At 40.6% G+C, this 25,092-nt stretch overlaps 1 long non-coding RNA gene across 1 annotated transcript in view; it reads left to right on the top strand.

Annotated features, from left to right (window-relative positions):
- The window catches only part of LOC122811998, a 483,074-nt gene extending 463,125 nt beyond the window's left edge, over positions 1 to 19,949 (top strand). The window contains exons 4-5 of the long non-coding RNA XR_006366325.1: positions 19,336 to 19,501; positions 19,864 to 19,949. This is a non-coding gene — a long non-coding RNA (uncharacterized LOC122811998). The remainder of the gene's footprint in view (positions 1 to 19,335; positions 19,502 to 19,863) is intronic.
- Positions 19,950 to 25,092: the final 5,143 nt, after the last annotated feature.

Below are 25,092 nucleotides of genomic sequence, written 5' to 3' on the forward strand. Positions count from 1 at the left end.
TGCACTTAATTTAAAATTGTTTTTTTCTCTAAAAACTGCATTTTACCTGATTTTGGCGTAGCACTCAAGTGTGGGGTAATTTATTGCATTGTTGTGATTATTTTGCTGCTTGTGTATCTCTGCTACCTTTAAACTACAACAAAAAGGAAAAAAAAAACAAAAAAAATCTTGATTTTTTTCCCACTTTCTGAAAGTTAAGAAAGTTCAGTTACAGATTTGCTGTTCTGAACTGTTTGGACGTTTCTAGAAGGCCAGTGTTTGCTTGGGCTAAAGGGAAGTCTCTGTGTTCACCAGTGGGAGTGGTTAACACTGAACAGCCTGCCTGTCCCTGGAGGAGTGGTTACTACCTAGAAGCTGTAGTTTTATTGGCCATTTTGGGTCAATTCTAAACTCCTTGATCTCTCTCTCTTAAAACCCTAGAACTCTCTTTTTGTGCGGTTTTGCGCACTGAGCAGCGTCAGGCAGCGCCGCCTAAACAGGTTTAAACTATTCCAGGCTCCACAAAGTCTGCTCTTCACTTTTTCCCTTAAAACTGTTCAAACTCTCAAAGTAATCACTCTATTCTCTTTCTAAAGCCCTGCACTTGCTCAGCAACTAACTAAAGCACTACACCCTCCTTGACTTCTCATAAGTATTAGGCTCCCGATTGGTCCTTCCTGATGAAGTGAAAAATCAGTTCCCTTCCCTAATCTGATCAGAAAAAAAAACAGTTCCCTATACTAATCTGGTATGTCCAATGGTCAGTTTCAAGGTTACTCTCCAGTCCAGCTGGTGAATCTGGGAATTTTGAGGCAATGTTACAATTGCCTTATGTACACAGACAACCCTCTCCTCCTTCCAACAAACTCTAATACATGTGAGAGATGCAGTTACACAGCCAAACTGGAGGCAGAGCTCTCTCAACCCAAGACTGGCACAGTCAGTCAGGAGGAAAAGGTAACCACCCACACCACAAATCCAGTCTCACACAGACCTATTGCATCTGCATACCCAACACATAAGCACACAAAAACGTACTCGGAGGCTTTAAATAAAAATCTGCCTAAACAGCAAAGACCTCCTAAGCAGATATCCAATCAACAGCCACCCTTCAACAATACCCATGAATCACATATCTCACAAAATCAGTGTGCCTCACAGTCACAGCCCTTAAGGCCAAACTACACACCAAATACACTTGTTATTGGGGACTCTATTGTCCGGCACACTGACTTCCCACTCACCAGACTGAACAAGGAGAAGGTCACTGTAAGCTGCCTGTCAGGTGCCAGGATCCACCACATAACGCAAGCACTCAGGTCACTCCAAAGCAAGTACAAGTATGACTCCGTCTTTGCCCATGCTGGTGTGAATGACCTGAGATGTACCTCCCTGGACTACATGAAAAGAGACATAGAGGAGCTCTCTGACCATGTAGCCCAGGCTGGTATGACCCTGACCTTGAGTAGCATCTTGCCCTCACCAAGAATGATGCCACAGTATAAAGACAAAATGATCAGTTTCAACAATTGGCTAAAGTATTGGTGTCATTCAAAGGGGATCCAGTGTCTGTCAGCCTGGGATGACATGCTCGACAAGCCACGTTGCTTCGCTAGGGATGGCTTGCACCTGTCACCCCTAGGCTTTCGTATACTGGCCAAGGCTCTTGCCACCCCCATAGTGCCTTTTTTAGGCAAGGCACAAAGGACAAACCCACATCCATAGACAACCCAAGGATAAAAAAACTAAAGGTAATGCTACTCAATGCCAGAAGTCTAAACATCAAGATGCACGCACTCGAGGCTCTCCTCAGTATGGAGAAAATTAATGTCTGGGCAGTAACAGAAACCTGGTTCAAGGCTCCTGAGAGCACCCCAACACTATCAGGTTCTAAATCATACCATGCGTTTCGGCCCCAAAACTCGGACCGAAGCACAAAAGGAGGGGGAGCATCTATATTCATCAAAGATACCTACACCTCCAGGTTAGTGGCACTGCACGAAGCATCGGAAACCACCCATGTGCAGCTAACAGCGGGCAAAACTGCCTTTCAGTTTGTAGCCTGCTACAGAACACCCTCCCTATTACAGGAACCCCACTTGGCATTCCTGAGAACACTGGAGAATATGAAGGTCTCTCCAAACACTATGTTATCGGGTGACTTCAACTACCCAAGCATTGACTGGGAAAACTACTCAAGTCCAAACACCCTCGCCCAACGGTTCCTTGAATTTATAAACTCTAACGCAATGGAACAACTGGTCACCACTCCCACAAGAGGGAATAACATATTGGACCTGGTCATCACCAACATGGGGACTCTATGTTCCACACCAGCGCTAAACCCCTCATTGGTAAGATCAGACCATAAACAAATTTCCCTGGACATCCACATCCCGTCCCCACCCCCAGCCAAGGAAATCACTGTAAAGAATTTCTCAAAAGCCAACTTTGCACTTCTCAAGACTGAGGTGGAATCCTTCAAAGCCCCTGGGCTAGAGGATAATACAGCCCAATCCGCAGAATCCTTTACAAATGCATTCTATGAGCACCTGCAGGAATGCATGGATCGTGCTATCCCAAATAAAACCAAGACACACTCCTCCAAAAACAGGAGACCGGTCTGGTGGACCCCGGCCATAAATAAGCTATACAACAGTAGGAGGAAGCTACTACATGACAGAGCAAAATCCCAGAAAGGGAAGGCATCTCTGATCAGTATTAGCAAGAAACATCGATCCCTCATAAAATCATCAAAGGCCAGCTTCGAAAGAAAAATTGCCCTAGACACTAAAGATAATCACAAGGCCTTCTTTAGTTATGTCAAGAACATGGGCGGAAACTCCCAGATATGCTGTGAATTGTTGCATAACGGTACAAAATATACCGAACCTACAGACATAGCCAACATCCTGGCAGACAGATTCAGTGCAAACTCCCCCCCCTTCCCCCCCAAAGGAGCAAATGCCTATCCCAACTGAATGTAACCTCCCTAACATCACAGATGCACAGGTGAAAGCTGCCCTCTCCAAAACAAAAAAAACACAGCATCTATGGGACCGGACGGTGTCCCAGGCTGTGTCTTACACGAGCTCCAAGAAGAACTGAACCCTCACATTAAGTCACTGTTCAAACTTAGCCTTACTACAGGATATGTACCCAAAGAATGGTGTACAGCTACAGTGGTCCCACTCCACAAAGGTGGTGCCACAACGGACCCCAGAAACTATCGCCCCATAAGCCTGACTAGTCTGGTCTGTAAAGCTACAGAGCGTATTATCATGGAACTCATAAACAAAGACATTGTGAGCCTCCAGACACTGGACCCTACCCAATTCGGCTTTGTTAAGGGCAGATCTTGCCTCTTAAACCTAGTTGATTTCTTTGAAACAGTTACCAAAGCCATAGATGAGGGCAAGGTAGTCCACACAGCCTACCTGGACCTCTCAAAAGCCTTCTACACAATACCCCACTCAGGCATCATAAATAAGCTTACCAGCTTAAATATCAACCCCTATATCACAAGATGGGTTGCAAACTGGCTCAGAGATAGAACCCACATGGTCAGAATCGCAGGTGCCATGTCCAAATCCAAACCAGTTACAAGTGGCGTCCCACAGGGCTCAGTTCTGGGTCCTCTCTTGTTCGGTATATACTTCTCTGAGGTTCAGGCTAACACGGGGGGATTATGGCTGACAAAGTTCGCAGATGACTGCAAACTGGGGCCATAATCGAATCTCCAGCTGACACAAGCATCCTCCAAAAGGGTCTCACAGAGACGGATGCTTGGTGCCAGAGCCACGGCCTCAAGCTAAATGCTAAAAAGTGCATAGTCATCCCCTTTGGGAAAAACAAGGTGCCCACAAATTACCACATAGGTGGTAATCCATTAAGTACAGAAGAAGTAATTAGAGATTTGGGGACCAACGTAGATAGTAATCTTTCCTTTGATAATCACGTTGCCAAAGTGGTTAGAAAGACCTTCTATATAGCCCACCTTATCATGAAAGGGTTCGCATCTAGACCAAGAGAAGTCATTATGTCCCTTTACTCGTCACTCATCAGGCCCATAATTGAATACAATGCCCCTTTTGGGATGTACCTTACCCAACACCTGCAGCAACTGGAGAGACCCCAAAAGTACCTCACCAAGAGGATCATGGGCTACAAACAGATGTCCTATGCTGCTCGACTAAAGAAACTCCAGCTCTACTAAGTTGCTTACCGCCTACTCAGAAGCGATCTATGCCTGACGTACAAAGCCATGTCAAACCCAGAATTAATGAACATGCTCCACCTCAAAAAATCCAAGTCCCTTAGAGCTACACACTCCAGGGACCTAAACCTCAGCACAAAAATAAATAGGACATGCTGGAGGGACAGATTCATTTCCCAGAGGCTCCTCTCACTCTGGAATAGAATCCCAATTCATGTAAGACATAGCCCCTCGCTGACCCTCTTCAAGCGAAATCTGGACGCGTGGATGGGAAATCGCAAATTCACCCCTGGAATCTCTTCTGTGTCCCTGCTAGACAGCGGCACAGTAAACTAATCTTAAAAGGGTACCTTCTGTGACCTACTTTACAGAGGCACAGTAGGCTAATTTAATAGGGAGGCAGAAGCCAAATACACTGTGGCTAGGCTTATAAATGCCCTAGGGCAGATAGCCTAGTATCTACCTATGAACCTATAACAAGGGATCCTGTAGAAGTATTAGAAATATTTCAGAAATTCTATGATAGTCTGTATAAATCAGAGAAATATGGAAATCAGGAAAAGGTACAAATTGAAATATTTATGGAAGAATTAAATATGCCAAGGTTAGAGGTAGATGAGGCTCAATTACTAACAATTAGGATAGGAGGAGATGAGATAAAATGGTGATGTACAACTAATTTACAATAAAGTCCTCAGGAATACATGGTATTCCTGTGGAAGTTTGGAAGCTAGGAGGGAAGAAACTGATAAAGATCTGGAAGGTTTTATTTAACAGTATTTTAAGAGGAATAGAAGCACCAACATCCTAAAGGAAAGTGGTGGTAGCTTTAATATTTAAAGAAGGTAAAGATCCATCAGATCCAGCTTCATACAGGCCTATTTCAATACTAAACCATGATTATAAAGTGTTTATGTCTATAATGGCTAAAATGGCAAAAGTGATTTATAAATATGGACCAGTGTGGTTTTGTGGAGGGGAGGCAAACATTTGACAACATTAACAGAACACTGATGACCCAGAGGGAAGCAGAATGCAAGAAAATACCACTGTTGTTGGCAGGTCTTGATGTAGATAAAGTATTTGACAGAGTAAGCTGGGACTTTATGAGCAGGGCAATGGAAGCATTTGCATTCCCTGATAAAATTATAAGGCTGATTAGGAGTATATATATATATATATATATATATATATATATATATATATATATATATATGAGAGGTCGGAGATGAAAATTAAAGTGAGTGGGATCCTCTGATAATTTCTGCTTGAGCAGAGGAACCAGGCAGGGATGTCCTCTTTCCCCTTTCTTATTTGCATTATATTTAGAACCACTGGCAAATAAAATAAGGGACTCTAAAATACAAGGATATAATTTGTGTGGTAGTCAAGAAAAGCTGGCTCTGTTTGCAGATGATATAACTTTATACCTGACAAACTCAGAAAGGGACATATAGTGTTATGGAACATTTTGAGACAGTTTCAGATCTTTTCGGGATTCAAAATTAATGAAGCTAAAACAAAGGCAGCAGCAGTAAATTATGTACCCACACATGAATTGGTTCAGCAAAATCCATATTTATGGGGACATGATAAAATTAAGTATTTAGGAATGTGGATTAAAAATGATTCCTATGTGGAAGCTAAGGATATGTGGGAAGAGACTAAACAAAAGATAATACCAAAACTGAGAAAATGGAAACTCTGTTATATGGATATAGATAGTAAGATACAAGCAGTTAAAATGGTTTTAGTTCCTTTAGTCTTATACACTGGTCAGGCATATTTTTATCAACTAGAGGAGAAGTTGTGAATAGCAGTTAATAAAGAGCTGAAAGATTTTATCTGGGAGGGGAAGAGGGCAAGAGTCAAGTGGGATAAGCCGATTCTTCCAATAGAACAAGCCAGATTGGGATTATCCAATTTGAATGGGTATTTCAGAGCAACACAGTTAAGGGTCCTTTACATAGCACAAGCAGAAAACTATAGTTAAAAGTGGAAAGAAATGATGAAATTGGGGGAAAGCTCAAGAAATAAAGAGAGAATGGGATTTTGGATACAGATCTTTAAGGAGAATAATAATAATCATACAGAATATTAAATTCATAAAGTAGCAGAAAGTATTCTAAGAACTAGGCCAACACAGGGATGGAGAAAGGGGATTCTGCTGATAGGGATGACTACACTTAGGGATACAGACAATAGGCAAGAAGGGGCTGGAATTTATTGGAGAAAACTGACAAAGAAGCCAAGGTATTGAGAGCAAATAACTAGAGAAGGAAGGGCAATAGCATGGAAAGATGCCAAAAAATTATTTGGACTACAAGGTAGAGATTGCCTTCCCTTTCAAAGACAGATAACAGAGTAGAGGCAAAGAGAAAGAAATAGGTGCTCCTAAATGAAGTACCAACACTGGTAGAGGTTTTTTTTCCGTAGACTCTAGAACAGAAGCTGCCATTAAGAAAGTAATAATTAGCAGAGCTTAAAAATATTACATAATAACTATAGAAAGGATTGGGAATAGAGCTTGGATAAGCAATTCACAAAGATCAATGGGAGATACATGTATGTCTCCCAAATATGCAACAAAATGTAGAAGATTTAGGATCTTTGCTTGGAAGTGTTTACATAGGTATTTTTATACCCCAAACAGACTCAAAATAATTTTTCCTCAGATAGACAGCAAATGTTGAGCTGTGATGGGGAAGAAAGGGATAACTGGGAACATATTTTCTGAGAGTGTAATGAGTTGGCAGACTTTAATGATTCCCTGCAGACTGCTCTGTCATCTTTACTGGGTGAACAAATTGGTATAACTAAGGAAATTATTTTGTGAGCTATGATAAAGAATCTGAATTGCATAGACATAGTAAAGCTTTGCTGAGTCTAATTATGGTGGCTGCCAAAAAAGCAATTACTAGAAAATGGAAATCAAAGTAAAAACCAACTTTACTAGAAGTAGAAAATATAGTAATAGAGATAAAACAACTGGAATTGGGATCTTTGGAAAAGAGTAGGAGCAAATTACATAAGAAAAATGGGAATTGTGAGAACAGTACATGCAGAGGAAGATCAAGGTTTAAAAGAAGGCAGGATTTGAATCAGTTATGTAATGTTTGACTGATAATGACTGGATAGATTATAAGATATGTATATTGTTTACAACTGCAGTTGTGTCAACATGGTTTGTAATATATAGTGTTTGCAACTGAAATTATGTCAGTATGGTTTATTTTCATTTATATAAATGTAAGATTGCCTATGTCATAAGTAATAATTTAATAAAAGATGTTTCTTGTTTAAAAAAACAGCAATCTTTCTAAACTAAAAAAAATATGCTAACTATTAAGCTTCTCAATGCTACTTTCACTGTTGGACTTCCAAGTTGGCTTTACACTGATCATTGACAGTTTTCCTAATGTGAAAAAAGAAACTGAGAAATAACAGCCAGTGATCTGCACTCTTGTGGGAGGAGAGGCTGGACTCTGCCCTTCTGAGCTGGGAATTTCTGGTTAAAGGCTTATAGTGCCTGCATATTTCAACTGTTTCTTACTGTAATTGGTACACCTTGTTTGCTGTAGTCCTCTCTTAAAACCTAGTTGCCTCGTGGTTTTGGCGTCCTTTCAGGCTTGTTGGCTGTTGGTGAAGCACCCACCAAGAGGAGAAAACGCTGAGAGAAGAAAGGAGCCACTTTTGAGATTTTAAGTATTTTTCTCTGTTTATTTGCTAAGTTTTTCTGCATAGTTGCCTAGTTTGAGCATTTTCTGGCTTGTTAAACTTGATTTCTGCATTAGTAGCTCTATTTAGAGCACAACCAAAAGCTGTTTACTGAATTTCCTGTTTGCACTTAATTTTAAAATCGTTTTTTCTCAAAACTTGCATATTTTCTGTCTTTGGCCTAGCACTCTTGTGTGGGGTCATTTACTGTACTCCAAAAAAAAAAAGCTCAGCACTTGTCTTAAAAGCATCTTCTTTTCAGGTTTAGCACTTCTGTATTATACAAAGTCCCTCACTAGCGAAACCCCCCCCCCAGGAGTACTTACTTCCTTACTAAGTCCTCTCTTATTCAGTTACACCCCTAACTTCTTAATTTCTCTAGCATGTCGAAGGGCCAGATGCTGGCATCCTCCCTTGTCCAGTTGGTGAATCTGGGAATATTGAGGCAATGTTACAATTGCCTCATGTACACAGACAACCCTCTCCTCCTCCCACATAACACAAATACTTGCGAGAGATGCAGCTATTTGGCCAAACTGGAGGCTGAGCTCTCTCAACTCAGGACTGGCAAGACCAGACAGGAGGAGAAGGCAACTACACATACCACAAAACCAGTCTCACATAAAGCTATCACAACAATGAATCAAACACATAAACACACAAAGACATACTCGGAGGCTCTGAGCAAAAATTTACCTAAACAGCAGAGGCCTCCAAAGCAGACACCCAAGCAACTGCCACCTCATGACACACCACAGGCAACACATAAACCACAAAATCAGTGTGCAAAGCAGTCATAGCCCTTAAGGCCAAATACAACACCAAACATACTTGTCATAGGTGACTCCATAGTCAGACACACTGACGTCCCACTCACCAGGCTGAATAAGGAGAGGGTCACAGTAAGCTGCCTATCGGGCGCTAGAATCCGCCACATAACACAAGCACTCGGGTCACTCCACAGCAAGTACAAATATGACACAGTCATTGTCCATGCTGGTGTGAACGACCTGAGACGTACCTCCCTGGACTACATGAAAAAAGACATAGAGGAGCTCTCTGATTATGTAGCCCAGGCAGGTATGACCCTGACCCTGAGCAGTATCCTTCCTTCACCAAGAATGATGCCGCAACATAGAGACAAGATGATCAGCTTTAACAATTGGCTTAATTTCTGGTGTCATTCAAAGGGGATTCAGTGTCTGTCTGCCTGGGATGACATGCTTGACAAGCCACGCTGCTTTGCAAGGGACGGCTTGCACCTGTCACCCCTGGGATTCCGGATATTGGCTAAGGCTCTTGCCACCCCCATAGTGCCTTTTTTAGGCAAGGCTCAAATTCTAAACCTACCACCCTAGAAAACAAAAATGGGAAGAAACTAAGGGTAATGCTGCTCAATGCCAGAAGTCTAAATCTAAAAATGCACGCACTCAAGGCCCTTCTCAGTATGGAGAACATCGATGTCTGTGCTGTAACTGAAACCTGGTTCAAGGCTCCTGAGAGCACCCCGGCACTATCAGGTTTTACCTCATATCATGCGTTCTGGCCCCAAAACCCGGACCACACCACAAAAGGAGGGGGTGTATCCATATTCATCAAGGATACCCACACCTCCAGGTTGGTGGCAACGCACGAAGCATCCGAAACCATCCAGGTGCAATTAACCATAGGCAAAACTGCTCTATAATTTGTAGCATGCTACAGGCCACCCTCTCAAACTCAGGAACCCCACACAGCCTTCCTGAAGACACTGGAGGGTATAAATGTATCTCCAAACACCATTATATTGGGTGACTTCAACTACCCGAATATAGACTGGGAACATTACTCAAGCCCCAACTTTTTAGCCCAAAGGTTCCTGGAGTTCATAAATTCAAATGCCATGGAACAACTAGTCACCGTTCCCACAAGAGGAGAAAATATACTAGATCTCATCATCACAAACATGGGGACAAAATGCTCCACACCGGAAGTATATCCCTCATTGGTGAGATCAGATCATAAACTAATCTCACTGGAAATTCACATCCCGCCCCACCCCAAACAAAAGACCACAGTGAAGAACTTCTCTAAAGCAAACTTCACACTACTCAAGACTGGTGTGGTATCTTTCAAGGCCCCTGAGCCAGTGGAAACCACAACCCAAGCTGCGGAAGCCCTTACAAATGCCTTCTATGAACACCTCCAGGACTGCATGGATCAGGCAATCCCTAATAAAACCAAGACTCTTTCCACCAAGGGCAAACGTCCAGTCTGGTGGACCCCAGCCATAAACAAACTTTACAATAAGAGGAGAAAGCTGTTACATGATAGAGCAAAATCCATAAAAGAGAAGACACCCTTGATTATTATTAGTAAAAAAATACGAGCACTCATAAAATCATCCAAGGCCAACTTTGAGAGAAAAATTGCCATAGATTCAAAAGACAATCATAAGGCCTTCTTCAGCTATGTTAGAAACCTGGGTGGAATCTCCCAGATATGCTCAGAATTAGTCCAAAATGATACAAAAATCACTGAACCCACAGACATTGCCAACATACTGGCGGACAGGTTCAGTGCAAACTTCACCCCCCTCTCCCCCCCAAAAGGAGAGAGAACTATCCCAGCGGAGTGTAGCCTCCCAGACATCTCAAATGCGCAGGTAAAAGCTGCTCTCTCTAAAGCTAAAAACACAGCATCAATGGGACCGGATGGTGTCCTCGGCTGTGTGCTACACGAACTCAATGAGGAACTAAACCCGCACATAAGGCAGCTGTTTAATCTTAGCCTTACCACAGGATACGTGCCCAAGGAGTGGCATACAGCAACTGTGGTCCCACTCCACAAAGGCGGTGCCTCTACGGTCCCTGGTAATTACCGCCCCATAAGCTTAACAAGCCTGGTCTGCAAAGCTATGGAGAGGATCATAATGGAACTCATAAACAAAGACATAGGGGACTTGCAGACATTGGACCCGACCCAGTTTGGCTTCGTCAAGGGCAGATCATGCCTTTTGAACTTGATCGACTTCTTCGAAACAGTCACCAAGGCCATTGATGAGGGAAAGGCAGTCCATACAGCCTACCTTGACCTTGCAAAAGCTTTCGACACAATACCCCACTCAGGTATTATAGAGAAACTTACCAGCTTAAATGTAAACCCATATGTCACAAGATGGGTTGCAAACTGGCTAAAGGACAGAACCCACAGGGTCAGAGTTGCTGGCACCATGTCAGACTCCAAGCCGGTCACAAGTGGTGTCCCACAGGGCTCAGTCCTTGGCCCCTGTTGTTTGTCATCTAATTCTCTGAAGTACAGGCAAACATAGGAGGACTATGGCTGACAAAGTTTGCAGATGACTGCAAACTGGGCCATAGTGGAAAGTACATCGGACACAGATATCCTTCAGAGGGGTCTCACGGAAACTGATAGCTGGTGCCAGAGCCATGGCCTGAAGTTAAATGCCAAAAAATGTATAGTCATACCCTTTGGGAAAAACAAGGTAACCCCAAGCTACCATATAGGTGGCAATCCACTAAGCACAGAAGAGGTTATCAGGGACCTGGAGACCCAGGTTGACAGTGGCCTTTCTTTTGACACTCACATTGCTAATGTGGTTAGAAAGACCTTCTACATTGCCCACCTGATCATGAAGGGATTCACATCCAGATCAAGTGAGGTCATTGTTCCCCTGTACTCTTCACTTATCAGACCAATGATAGAGTACAATGCCCCATTCGGGATGTATCTCACCCGACACCTGCAGCAATTGGAGAGACCCCAAAAGTTCCTCACCAAAAGGATAAAGGGATTCCAAAATCTGTCATATGCTGCCAGACTGAAGAAACTCCAGCTCTATTCAGTCGCATACCGTCTGCTCAGAGGTGACCTGTGCCTGACATACAAGGCCATGTCCAAACCGGAATTAATGGACATGCTCCACCTCAAAAGATCCAAATCTACCAGATCCACTAGAGCAAACGACTTAAACCTTAGCATGGATATAAATAAGACATGCTGGAGGGATAGATTTGTCACTCAGAGACTCCCTATGCTGTGGAATAAAATCCCGGTCCATGTGAGGCAGAGCACCTCGCTGGCTCTGTTCAAGAGAAATCTTGACCGGTGGATGGGAGATCGTAGGTTTACCCCGGGAATCATCTCTGTGTCACTGCTGGACAGAGGCAAAACAAACTAATGGGCACAATATTTTTTAACATAAGGGGTGGCGTAAGCCACAAAACTTTGGGCTAGGCTTATAAATGCCTTAGGGCAGATAGCCTAGTATAAACCTATGAACCTATGATATTGTCATCTTGCATAAAATGCAGTTACTTGCCAGTTAGCACAGTCACTGGATGATGGCAAGGAAGAAATTTGGAGAACTTGAAAGAAAAAGTGAAGAAGAAACACTGCTTGGTTGGAATCCTGCAGATGTTCAGCAAAAAGCAATTCAAGCTTCAGGTTTGGTACAATAGATAGCTTCCAGTAATTTAGTGAAAAAAAATCAAATGTACTCAAGAGATGATTAAAATAAATGAAACATTGAAGGAATGTTGTTGTGTCTTTCGGCTTTTCCCGGTTAGGGGTCGCCACAGCGGAACTCCAGTCCTCTAATGATTGGCAGTTAATTTTTACATGCTGAGTTGACAACCCTAACGCACAACCTTCAACGTAGGTACACCCATTCACGCATGTCTCCACGCAGAGAGCAACACTGTTAAGGGTCTCTAGCTGAGAGTCGAACTGGTCAGCGTCTTACTGTGAGGCGACAATGCTACCGCAGCACCACCACCTAACTGAAATAACAAAAGGCTGGAAAAACAAAAGAAGCTTTAACTAACTATTCAGATAAACCAATACAACTGCAAAAATCAGAGGATGACATAAAGAAAATGCTAGATGAGTATGAGACTTCTCAAAAAGAGCTTTCAAAAAATGGTAGAGTTAGAAGTCAGAGTGCACAGATAAAACCTGAGATGTTGTGCTGTACCAGAGAAACTGGAAGGAGCAGAATGTATTAATTTTATGAAAGCACAGATAGTGGTATTGCACAGCAGGATTTGTTAATTGAAAGGGCACATTGAGTGTATGCTCTAAACCTTCATAGGGAAAGCAGCCAAGACCTGTATTAGCAAAGATGTAGTCATAACTGCAGAAAGAATTGACCTTGATAAAACTGTGATGGAAGGGAAAAGTATTAAAAACTGGACACAGCAGAATGTGTGTGGAAAATGATTATTTCGTGTACACCAGGCAAAAGAGAAACAAATTTATCCTAGCAGTCAGGGACTGTTCAGAGACAGGTGTAAGATTCAAGCTGCTTTATCCAGCTGTCTTCAGAATATTTTTTTCTTTGGAGGATCAAAGGCATTTTAGATGCAGAACAGGCTAAGGAGAAAATAAAAAGTTTATCCAACAAAAACTGAGCTATCAAACATAAATGCTTCTCATTCTTCAGTTAATAAAGCATAGAGATGCTCATAGAGTGATTCCACCAGTGACATCTTTCCCAATATCCCAAAGGAAAACACTTGCTAGACAGAAATTAAATCACATGAGTTGATTAGAAGACTCAGGAGTACCTTGGACTTGAACCAGAGTCTGGTGTTAGGAGATGGAGATTAACAGAAGGAAGACCAACAATTCTGAAATTAGTGAATACATGGGAGATTATAAAGCATCAATCACATATGTGAAATGTGGCTTTGCAAGAAAAAGTGGCCAAGAAAATCAGGACTTCTGTTGACTTTGTTAAACTTGTGGGTGGGCTACAAAGCATATACCCCATTTTACATCAGTAATGTATAGAAGGGCAGCAAAAGGGAAAAAGTGAATACAAGTTAAACAATTTTAGTTCTTATTAGCATTTGTATAAACAGTTCATGATATAAACTGCATGTTATACATAGTACTGCAGTTTTTGCTGTATGTAGTTGGCATATTTTAAATGTGTGGTGAGCCTTTTCAGTGACTGCTTTATGTTTTAAAGATATTAAAGTAAACAAGTACTTTTTCAGTTGAAAAATAGGTTTTAAGCATAACAAGTGAGGAATGGCTGGACAAAAGCACATTTATAATATGCTGGGATCTTGGGCTGCTTGGGTGGGTTATAAAATGCACTGATTATATTATCTTATATGTAAAATTATGATATTTTTCATTTTACAAGGGTGAATGTCTAGATAAATGTTATTGACTTAAGCTATAAACAAATATTTTTGCAAGCAAGTATGCTTGAAAAATGAGACAAAATGATGAAAGGCATGAACATGCTATGTCTTTAAATCTGCAAAGATGTTAGCTTGTTTTTTTCATTAGCAAATGTTCAGTGGGAGTCAAGATGTCTGCAGCTGAAGGAAGTTGTACATTTTGTTCTGAGTGAAATTTACAAGGATTCATCGCGGACTACATTTACATGGAAACTAGCTGTCTGCAACTGCAAGCAATTCATTTTGAGAGTTCTGACTATTCTTTGCTGAGGGAAATACAAAATTTAAAGGTACAATGGTAAGCAGTTCAGTGAAGAATAAAGTTTGTAATTATGAGAAGTGAATATGAGATAGCAGCCTCCTTAGTGGTCTTAATACTTTAATGCATTTAACAGAACAATGTACAATTTAGTTTTATTTAAAGATAGCATGTGCACTTTTTTTAGAGCTAAAAGTTAATGTTTTCTGAAAGCATGCAAGCAATTTTCACAACTGGGAGAGGAACAGAGATAGGAAAAGAACAGACAGCAATCAGTATAAGTGGGAACATAAACTGTAGAATGTGATTTAGCATGGTAAACCTTCCTTTTTAAGTTTAGTAATGCCAGTGGGTGCATTGTCAACCTGGGGCAATTGTTCCTATCTGGAGGGTTAAACTTATTTTTTTAAGATGTGTATGGTTTTGTGTGTTTGTTATAAGGTAACAGGGTATGTGGTGTTCTGAAAATGTGTTTTGTTTTTTTGTTTGAGGGTTTTCATTAAAACAAAAAGTCTTAAAAGATCAGCTTGCCAAATATTAATGTCTGCACATAACACAAAAGTTGGAAATATACATTCAAAAATAAATGTCATATATAATAGGTAGGAACAATAGCTTTTTATCATAATGGTTACAATATCCATATTATCTTGGAATGTAAATGGCCTTACAGGTATAGACAAAAAAGAGTACTGAATTATATTAAGAAATGAGAGAGCAAATAGCAATGATGCAAGAGACACATTTGGAAAGAAATGAGCATGTGAGCTTGACAATGAAATTATTTCATGATGGATATTCAGCAGAATATCATCCACAAAGGAAAAAATTGGGGTTATTATACTAATTGCTAGAGGAGTTGCAATAGTGACAAAATAGGGAAAACAACAATAATGGAAGATTTGTGATAGTAAGGGGCTACTGGCAAGGGTGGAGGATTTCACTGGCATGTATTTATGTTCCATCAAAAACTGCTATTATAGAACTTAAAAAAAATTAAATAGAAATAATCATCTTTCAGTTGGGAATAATACTTATAGGTGGGAACCAGAACTTGATTTGCAAAAGTGAGGATGCATCATGGACAACAAACAGGGCAGATTTCTGAAGAAATTTATGAAAATATTTGGTATGGAAGATGAGAATTCAGTAGTAGGAACTTGGATAGAATTTGCATTTTACTCCCCAACTTACAATAAATGGGCTAGACTAGATAGAAATTATACTTCACAGGAACACGTGCATTTAATTGAAAGCTTTGACACATATCCAATAAATATTTCAGATCATGACCCAATATAAACTACAGAAAAATGCAGGGTAATGAAGTAAAAATGAGACACTATTACTTGCTAGATATTGGCAAGGAAAATAAGGGAATCAGAAATGCATGGATATATTTGGTGTGGTAATCAAGAAAAGTTGGCTTTATTTGAAGAAGATATTATTTTGTGCCTGTTAAAGCCAGAAAAAGAACATCTCAGTGTAGTGGAACATTTTGAGACAGTTTCAAGTCTTTTGGGATATAAAATTAATGATGATAAAACAAAGGCTATAGCCATAAGTTATGTACACACTCATGACTTGGTTCAGCAATACCCATATTTATGGGAGCATGACAAGATGAAACATTTAGAAGTATGGATTAAAAAGGTTTTTTTATGGTAGCTAAGGATATGTGGTAAGAGACTAAACAAATGATAATACAAGAACTTAGAAACTGGAAGCTCTTGTTTTTAATACACATAGTAAGATACAAGCAGTGAAAATGTCTTTAGTCCCCTTAATTTTATATATGCATTAAAGAGTTGAAGGAATTTATCTGGGAGGGGAATAAGACCAGGGTTAAGTGGGATAAACTGATCCTTCCAATAGAACAAGGTGGAATAAGATTACCTGATTTGAATGGATACTTTAGAGTTGCAGTTAAGGCTCATATTCATATTACAAGCAGAATATTATAATTCAAAATGCAAAGGGGTAATGAACAGGGGGGAAGTTTACAAAATAAAGAGAGCGTAGGATTTTGGATGCAGATGTTTAGGGAGAGTAAAAATCATACAGAATATTATAAAGTAGCAGAAAGTTTTCTAAGAACTAAGCAAACATGAGAATGGAGAAATGAGATTTTGCCAATAGGGATGATTGCAAGTCAAGGTACAGAACATAGACAAGAGGAGGCTGGAATTTACTGAGAAAGGATTTAATGTATTGGGAGTAAATAAGTATAGAGGAAAACGTAATAGAGTGGGATAAAACCAAGAAGACATTTGGACTGCAGGCTACAGGCTGCCTTCCCTACCACAGATTGATATCAGAGTATAGGAAAAGAGAAGGAGAGAGGGGAATCTAAGTGAAAGGCCTACTCTGGTAGAGTTTTTAGTTGAATCTAGAAAAGAAGCTGCTGATAAAAAAAGAGATAATTAGTGGATCATATATAATATTCCATGAGAAATATAAGAATCATTCAGAGGAAATTAGAAAATATTAGGAAGTGAGACTGGAGAGGGAATTTACAAAAAAAATAAATAAATAAAAAACAATGGGTGTACATATGTATGGCTACCAAGTGTGCAACAAAGTCCAGAAGGTTTAGGATCTTTGCTTGGAATTGTTTGCATAGGTATTTTTATACTTCAAGCAGACTTCTAATATTTTTTTTCTCAGGTAGCTAGCAAATGTTGGAGGTGTGATAGGGAAGAAAGAGGTGACAAGGAACATATGTTCTGGGAGTGTAATGAATTGGCAGATTTTAAAAATTCTCATACAGATTACTCTGTCAGAAACAATGGGTGAGTAATTGGCTGTAACTAAGGAAATTAAGTTCATAGGTTCATAGGAGGTTATCAGGCTAACGGCTTTAGAGCCCTTATAAGCCTAGACATATTTATTCCAAGTTGCCCAAATTGTATGTGGTTAGGTGAGCGAAGTTCACAGAGATAAGGGTCTATGGTAGTTAATACTGATTTCCTCCATCCAGGAGAATTTGCAGTCACCCATCCATTGACCTAGGTTGCATTTGAAGACGGTCAGGATGGGGATCTGTTTCACGTGAATTGGAAGCTTGTTTCAGAGAAGTCGGAGTCTCCGGGAGATGTAGCTCTCTTTCTAGCACGACCTGTTAATGTCAGAATCTGTGTTAAGATCCCTGGAGTGAGTGACCCTCCTGCAGTTTGATTTACAAATGTGTAGCATTTCCAACAGGGTCGGATCACAGACTGCCCTGTAAGCCAAGCTCAAGTCACCTCTTAACAACTTGTAGGAGACAGAATACAGTGACAGAGCTTTTAGTCTTTCCACATAAGACTTGTTTTGTGTACCATGTAATTTCTTGGTGAGAAGCCTCTGTGGTCTCTCCAGTTGTTGCAGGTGTCTGGTGAGGTACTTGCAAAAAAGGAGCATTGTACTCAATTATTGGTCTGATGAGGGCTGAGTATAATGGAATTAAAACATCCTTAGATCTAAATGTAATGCCTTTACTTATAAGATGAGCCACAGTTTCCTTGCTAGTGTGGATACATGGTGGTCAAAGACCAGATTGCTATCAACCTGAGTACCCACATCACTTACCACTGGGTTTAATCTTAGATGGGGTGCTGTCTATACTGCAATTACCAGGGATATCAACTTTCCCAAAGGGAATAATAATAATGCAATTTTTGCATTTAGCTTTAATCTGTGGCTTTGGCACTAATCATTTTTCTGCGCTAACCTTGTCTGCAGTATATTAACATCGTTTGTGGATTTAGTGATTACTCCCAGTTTGCATTCATCAGTGAACTTTGCCAGCCACAGGCCATCCAAGTTTGTCTGGACTTTTGGCAAATAAATTCTTAACAGTAAGGGGCCCAGCAGAAAACCCTGTGGTATACTACTGGTGACTGGTCTTTTGCTAGAGGTGAATTCATCCACTTTGACGGTATGTGCCTTGTCGGTGAGCCAGCTGGCTATCTATCTGGTAATATTGGGGTTAATTCTGAATTGGGTGAGTTTCTCTATAATACCCATACCTCTCAACTGGGTCTACTTCATTTGATCGAAAGACCATTTGACCTAAACCCATTTGATTGAAAACCAGCATTCAGGGCATAAAACTGGGATTTGTCCCCCTCGCTAATGTTGTGCGACCCTGGAGTTGGTATATATAGTTAGGGGTGTGTGGGAGTGCAGCCGCCCACATTGGGGGGATGTGAGGGCCAAAGCCCCCCACCTAGTTTCCTTTAAAAGAAGAAAATAAAACAAAAAGTACAGATTTTAAATGAAAATAGGTGGGGGCTTCTCCCCCCACACCACTCCAATGAGGGGAGCTGTGCCCACCACACCCCCCCTAACTAAATATACCAACTCCAGAGTTGCACAACATTGGGGAGGAGGACAAATCCCTGTTATTTGCCTTGAATACTGGTTTTCGATCAAATGAAATTTTGATCAAATGGTCTTTCGATCAAATGAAGTAGACCCCTCTCAACCATACCAAATTCTTTGGTATTTACTGTTTTTCTGGGCAAAATAATGGGGTTTCAAGAATTTCCGAGTGGCCCCTTCCAATTCCCATTTTTTTTTTTTTTTTATATCAGAATCTTCAAAACAGGGCTGAGGGACTGTGTGTCATACTACATGACAAGCTAGTAAGACCTATAAACACGCTGTGCAGTTAATTAAAGGAGCAGGGACACCAACACAAATTATACAAAATTATCTTAAGTACTTGATGAATGGTTTTGGAAAACCTGGAGACAGTTTGGCGTCAATGGAAGAGCAGAAAATTCACATCAGTGTCACAATAAATGTATTGGCTGTCGACGCTTGTTACTCTAAAACTTAATCCCTGAAAAAAACTTTTTCTTAGGAAATGTAACAGTGAAAAGTTGTGTTGTTTAAGTCGACGTTTTTTTCTCTCTTGTTTTCTCAATGTGCATTTTCTGGGTCTTCCTGAGTTGGAAGTGAAGTTTACTGTGTTTGTCACACAGAGACAGATAACCAACCACTCATCCGCCCAGCTTGTCGTGGAAATCAGTTATCTCCTCAGGTTCAGATGAGTAACAGTGCGAAAAGACAGATTATTAAAATTGGTCAAAGACTGAACTACTGCTACAAGTTTGGAGTCTGGACAATATCAGTTTGTCATCTATGAGCGTAAGTCATGAATGCAGTACAAACGATATATCCGAATACTTAGTAATGTGTTATAAAAGCAGTGTTTAACACCCAGGACTGTATATTGTTGTCTGCTTGCTAACTGTAGTCACCTAAAGGGGTTAAATTGCTCTGGATTATTATTTGTTTATGGTTAATAATGTCAGGTTAACGCACTAATTCTAACTGTAAAAGAAAGGTAACTAACAGCTGGAAATTGAGCTTAAAGGACCAGGGCCAAACTGTAGTTAAATTTTGTAATGCAGGGGAGGGACTCTTGATTTTAGTTGAAAGAGTGTATTTTGCGCCAGAGCTGGGGCCTGGACAGTTAATTCTAATCCTTTTTTTTTTTTTTGCACTAGACTGGTCGGCTCTAGGCTGTCCAGGCACAGAATGCCCCTAACTCTGACATGGAGAGTGCTTGCATTCACACGGTGCTTCAGGTAAGGTGCTATGCTACCATCTCTTCCTCTTTATGCATCTCAGACCTTATTTGGGCAACTGCATGGGGGGGAAATGACAAATGTCCTGAGGTTTCCTCTAACAGATGTATAAAACATTGATTTTGTATCTGAAAAAAAACACAATGCTATGATATGAAACAACAGAAACAATTCAAATTCTTTAAAAGTGAGCTGTCATTTTGTCTATTAACAAAGTCCAGTCCTTTGCAATGTCTGCTGATAGAGCTTGTCATTTCTGTAAAATATCCCACTTACTTTGTCATCTGAAAAGGCAGCCACTGTAGCTCCAAGTCCACCTCTTTGAGCTTTTACAATCATGCAGCAGTTTCCTCATGGGAGTAGTCTGGCATTACATAAAGGTGCACACACTTAAAGAATCATACAATCAAGTAAAAGGTTCATAGAGATGGCTTTGCAGCTTTTGGGGGAATCTTAAGCAGGACTGATTGTTCTGATAATAGCAGTGATCTGAATGGTAAAACACTATTGCCTTTATAGCACAGTATTTCTCTTTTATAGGTAAATTTGCCTCCTTCTGTTAGAGAGAGAGAAAAAAAAGCAAACTTGACAGCTTACTGAGAAGTGATACTTGCTGGAGTATTCCAAGTTTTAATGTACCTAAATGCACCAATACTGTTTTCAAACAAATTTCTGGTTATTCAACAATAGGTGTATACTAAAATGGAGGTAGTCCTGTCCATACTGTACACTCGACCCTTAGAGTGCACTGCATGTACATCAGTTTACTGAATTAGTTAAATTACCTGCCGACCAGATGCACAAGGTAATGAAACACAACAGCAATTTTCATACTAGAGCTTAGAAAACATTATAAGATGCCATTCAAGATGTAACACTTGTCATTAAATAAACATGACAGATTTCGGAAACCACTGATATGTTTGTAGAAGAAAACATGCAGCTTGATATTTGTGCACCCCCCCTCCCCCCCAACACACACACTCACATTTTTCTATGATGTACAGCAACCATACCTCTCAATCTTTCAGAGAAAGAAATGTGGACAAAGCCAAAAATAATGGTGGGGGCAAAGGACAAAAAATAGAGACAATTTTAAATATTGTTCCTCCATACTCAGATAGTTGCTATAATAACAGGTTTTGCATTAGTATGTATTTTCTGAGGGATATTAAGTCTGAAATTCAAATGTCTGTCATTATTTATTATTATTTAGTGACTTCAATTTTCATGTTGGTATCCCACAATCCCATTGGAGGGGGTGGGATTACATTATTATGTATGCATATTTTAAGTTAATCAGCATCCTGATTTTTGGCCTGTTGTACCTACTTTTAATGTGCCTTTGTCCAGATTTTTGATGTTTCCAGGTTGAGAGGTATGTAATACCTGAGTGTACACCTCTGCATAGGAGTCCGTGTTATCTGCGTTCAAGGGGGCTTTGAAATTTCTTATGCATGACTTAGTAGGAGGTAATTTGTCTTTGAAAAATTCTTAAGCGTTTTTGAGTTTGATGGGATATCTGGTCTTATAATTACATTGAACGAGACTGATGTATGGTCCGATCTTACCAGGGAAGACATCACATGGTGGAGGGGAGGGTGTATCCAATTCTTTCCCATGTTATTGAGTACTTCTTCTGCACTGGGACACAGGATCTGAATTACCCAAACATATTAAGGACTTTTTAAGTTTAATTCTGATGGCTGCCAAAAACATAATTACTAGAAAATGGAAATCAAAGTGTAAGTCAACTGTCTTTAAAGTACTGAATATTATAAAAGAGAGAAAAGAACTGCAAGAGGAATCTTTAGAAAGGGGAAGGAGCAAATTACATAGAAATAAATGGAAATTGTGGGAAAGATACGTGCAGAATAATGTTCAGGAGTAGGAGTGAGGTTTAAGCAAAAAGCAGGACTAGAACAATTTATGTAATGTTGGATTGATGATAGTTACAAAGAAAGAAAAGGTATGTGATGTATGATGCATGTAAATGGGAACAATGTTAATATGGTCTGTTTTCTTTTCTGTTAAAGCATGGTTGCCTACGTCTTAAGTGATAATGCAATAAAGGTGTTAAAAATGCTATTCTTGCTGCTGGAAATAGTTATTTTTTCATTGGAGTAGCCTTGTAAGTCCTCTCCAAGTTACCCATGTCTGTGAATTATTCATTCTGGAGAAACTGAAAGGCTTCTGGTTTAAAGAATCTACCTCAAAATGAGTTTAGAGCTAATTTCTGAATGAGATGCAGGCCTTTAGGTGACTGTCTTTTATGACCAGCAGGGTTTCCTTTTCAAGTACAACAATGGCCTCACATGTTCATTGTTTTGTTAAGGAGTTAAGGTAGTACACTAGAGAAAGAAGATGCAACACTGTGTATGATGCATTGTGTGTGTGTGTGTGTGTGTGTGTGTGTGTGTGTGTGTGTGTGTTGTGTGTGTGTGTCTGTCTGTCTTTCTCTCTCCATGTCTGTTTTTTCCTATGTCTTTAAGTTATTGAATAATAAAGCATGTTGCAGTTATCAAATATAATCCTGATAATCTATGTTGCTTTATAGAATAAAATATAAAAAATAATAATGCAAAAAAAACAAAGAAAGGATGTTAAGTTAAATGTATGGTAATCTGCAGTTTATATGATTATCAATGCCAAATATGACCTTTCTGAACTCATACTTAACCTCTTTAATCTAAGCCTCTCCACTGGTTACATTCCTGAAGCCTGGAAAACGGCCACTGTAATGCCATTACACAAGAGTGGCCCAGCCACAGACATTGGTAATGATAGACCAACTAGTCTCATATGTAAAGCTATTGAGTGCAGTATCTCAAACCTCATTAATGGGGACAGTGAATATGTCTTAACTCTGGATTCTAATCAGTTTGGCTTTACAAGGAAGGTCCTTCCTCTTTAACCTCATTATTTTCTTTGAAAAGGTAACCAAAGCAGTGGATAGTAGTTATACAGTACATAAAGCATATCTAGACGTGGGAAAGGCTTTTGACACTATTCCCCATGTGAGCATTATTGATGGACTTGTAAATCTGAATGTAAATCCTTATATTATGCAGTGGATAGCTAACTGGTTGCCTGACAGAATCAGTGTGGTTAGAATTGCAGATGCTACACCTGAAATCTAAAAAGTTACCAGTGGTATACCACAGGCCTCAGTCTTTGGGCCCTCTTCTGTGGCATTTATTTCTCAGTCCTTCAGACCAGCACTCCTGGTCTATGGTTAACTAAGTTTGCAGACAACTGTAAACTGGGTGCTGTAATTTGATCTTCAACTGATTGCTCCAACATGGGTTAGACCATGTTAACAACACAATGGTCGCAAATTAAATGTAAAAATGTATCATAGTTCACCTTGGAAAACAAAACAGTTTCAATTACCATATAGGTGATGCACCCCTCAAGTCAGCCACTGTTGTAAGGGATTTAGGCACTCTTGTTGATAATTCCTCATCATTTGACCATTATGTCTCCACAGGACTTCAGAAAGCCTTTTATCTGTCTCATTTCATTTCCAAAGGCATCTTCTCTAAATCCAAAGAAGTCTTAAGTCCCCTTTCTTCTTATCTTATCAGACCCGTTATTGAATATAATCACTTTTTGACATGTATTTATCTAAACATATCATACAGCTTGAGAGTCCTCTGAAATTCATAACTAAAAAGATCAGTGGCCTCAAAAATCTTAGTTATCAGAAGAAACAGTCAACCCTTTCTCTGCAGTTAGTCTCTAACTGACCCTTTCATAGAGATCTGTAACTAGCGATGTTATGTGATCCTATCTCGCCTACATTCTGACTGATGGGTTCGGAGCCGATCCCTCGGCTCCGACTCGGCACGCTTATGCCAAAGAGCGAAGTCTCTTATTGGCTGAGCTTACTATATCCCAGGATGCACCACTACCAGTCCCCCAGATCTCGTTTGCCGCTAACTAGCAAAGACGTGGTCTCGAGCTGGCTGAGCTAAGTAGTGTCTTTTCACTAACTTTTTCTATCAGAAAATTGCTATTTCTTTAACAAAAAGCTGTTTTAACAGCTACTCTGTGCTTTTGTGTGTGTTTTGAAAATTTTTTGTGGAAAATTTGTGTGTGATTGGTGTTTGTTCTGGCTACAGGCCCCTTGATCTGTAGGGCCTTCCCTGTCAGTCAATCCCTTTTGAACCTTTAGGGGTTCTTGGATTCCCTTAGATATATTCACTGTTGTATGTCTTCAGTTGGCTTTAATTTAATTGCGGGCTGTCATTCTTAACGGCAAGTTAATCTTTGTAGTGTCAGTCTATTTCAAAAGAGTTTTGTCTGTGAGAGAGTTACTGAGTTCTACTTATAATGTCTCAGGCTCCTAGGCCTTCGGGCTTTAAGAAGTGCACTAAATGTAGTTTTAAAATGTCTATCACGGATGACCACTCTCTCTGTGTATATTGTTTGGGCGCCAAGCATTTGCAGGAGTCCTGCAGCGTGTGTCACGCTTTTTCCTCGAGGGTCCTCCAAGAGAGGAAAAATAAACTTATATTGAAAGGCCTTATAAAACCCTCTTTTGAAGAGGCTTTAGCATCCTCTCCTTCTCCTGCTGAAAAGAAAAGGGCGTCGGCTCCAACCAGTCCGTCGGACCCGACCGCCAAAAGACATAGGCAGGCTTCTCCTTCGGCTCCAAGGACTTCAGAGCCGAGGGCGGAACGGTCTGCCTCGATGCCTCCAGTCTCGACTCCTCTGGCTTCGGAGCCGATGGCTGGGGCATCGAGAGGCGGGTCACCTTCATCGGCTCCACTGATCTCGGAGCCGATGAAGGTTGTCCGCTCAGACACTTCCTCCTCGGCGCCTAAGTCCTCCTCGGCACCGATGGAAACTGGTTTGTGCATTCCTTCGGAGCCGATAGTTATCGAGTCGCCTCGGAGCCGGTACCCTAGCCCCTTGGGGCCGTTGGAGAGGCCAACTCGAACCCGTTCGGTCTCCTCTAGGTCATCGAGGATGTCAGATTCGGACATAGACAGGGTGCTCCAAAGACTGTTCCAGTCCCCAGTCTTTCAAAAATTTGTTTCGGCTCCAACCCAATTGGCTTCGGAGCCGATAGCCCATTCCATTGCCATTCCTCCTCCGACCGCTTCGGCTCCGTCGGAGCAGGTGCTGTTGGAGCCGGTGGAG

The sequence above is a fragment of the Protopterus annectens genome, chromosome 1.part1 (genome assembly GCF_019279795.1).
Source record: "Protopterus annectens isolate FY-2018-M chromosome 1.part1, PAN1.0, whole genome shotgun sequence".
Lineage (NCBI taxonomy): Eukaryota > Metazoa > Chordata > Ceratodontiformes > Protopteridae > Protopterus > Protopterus annectens.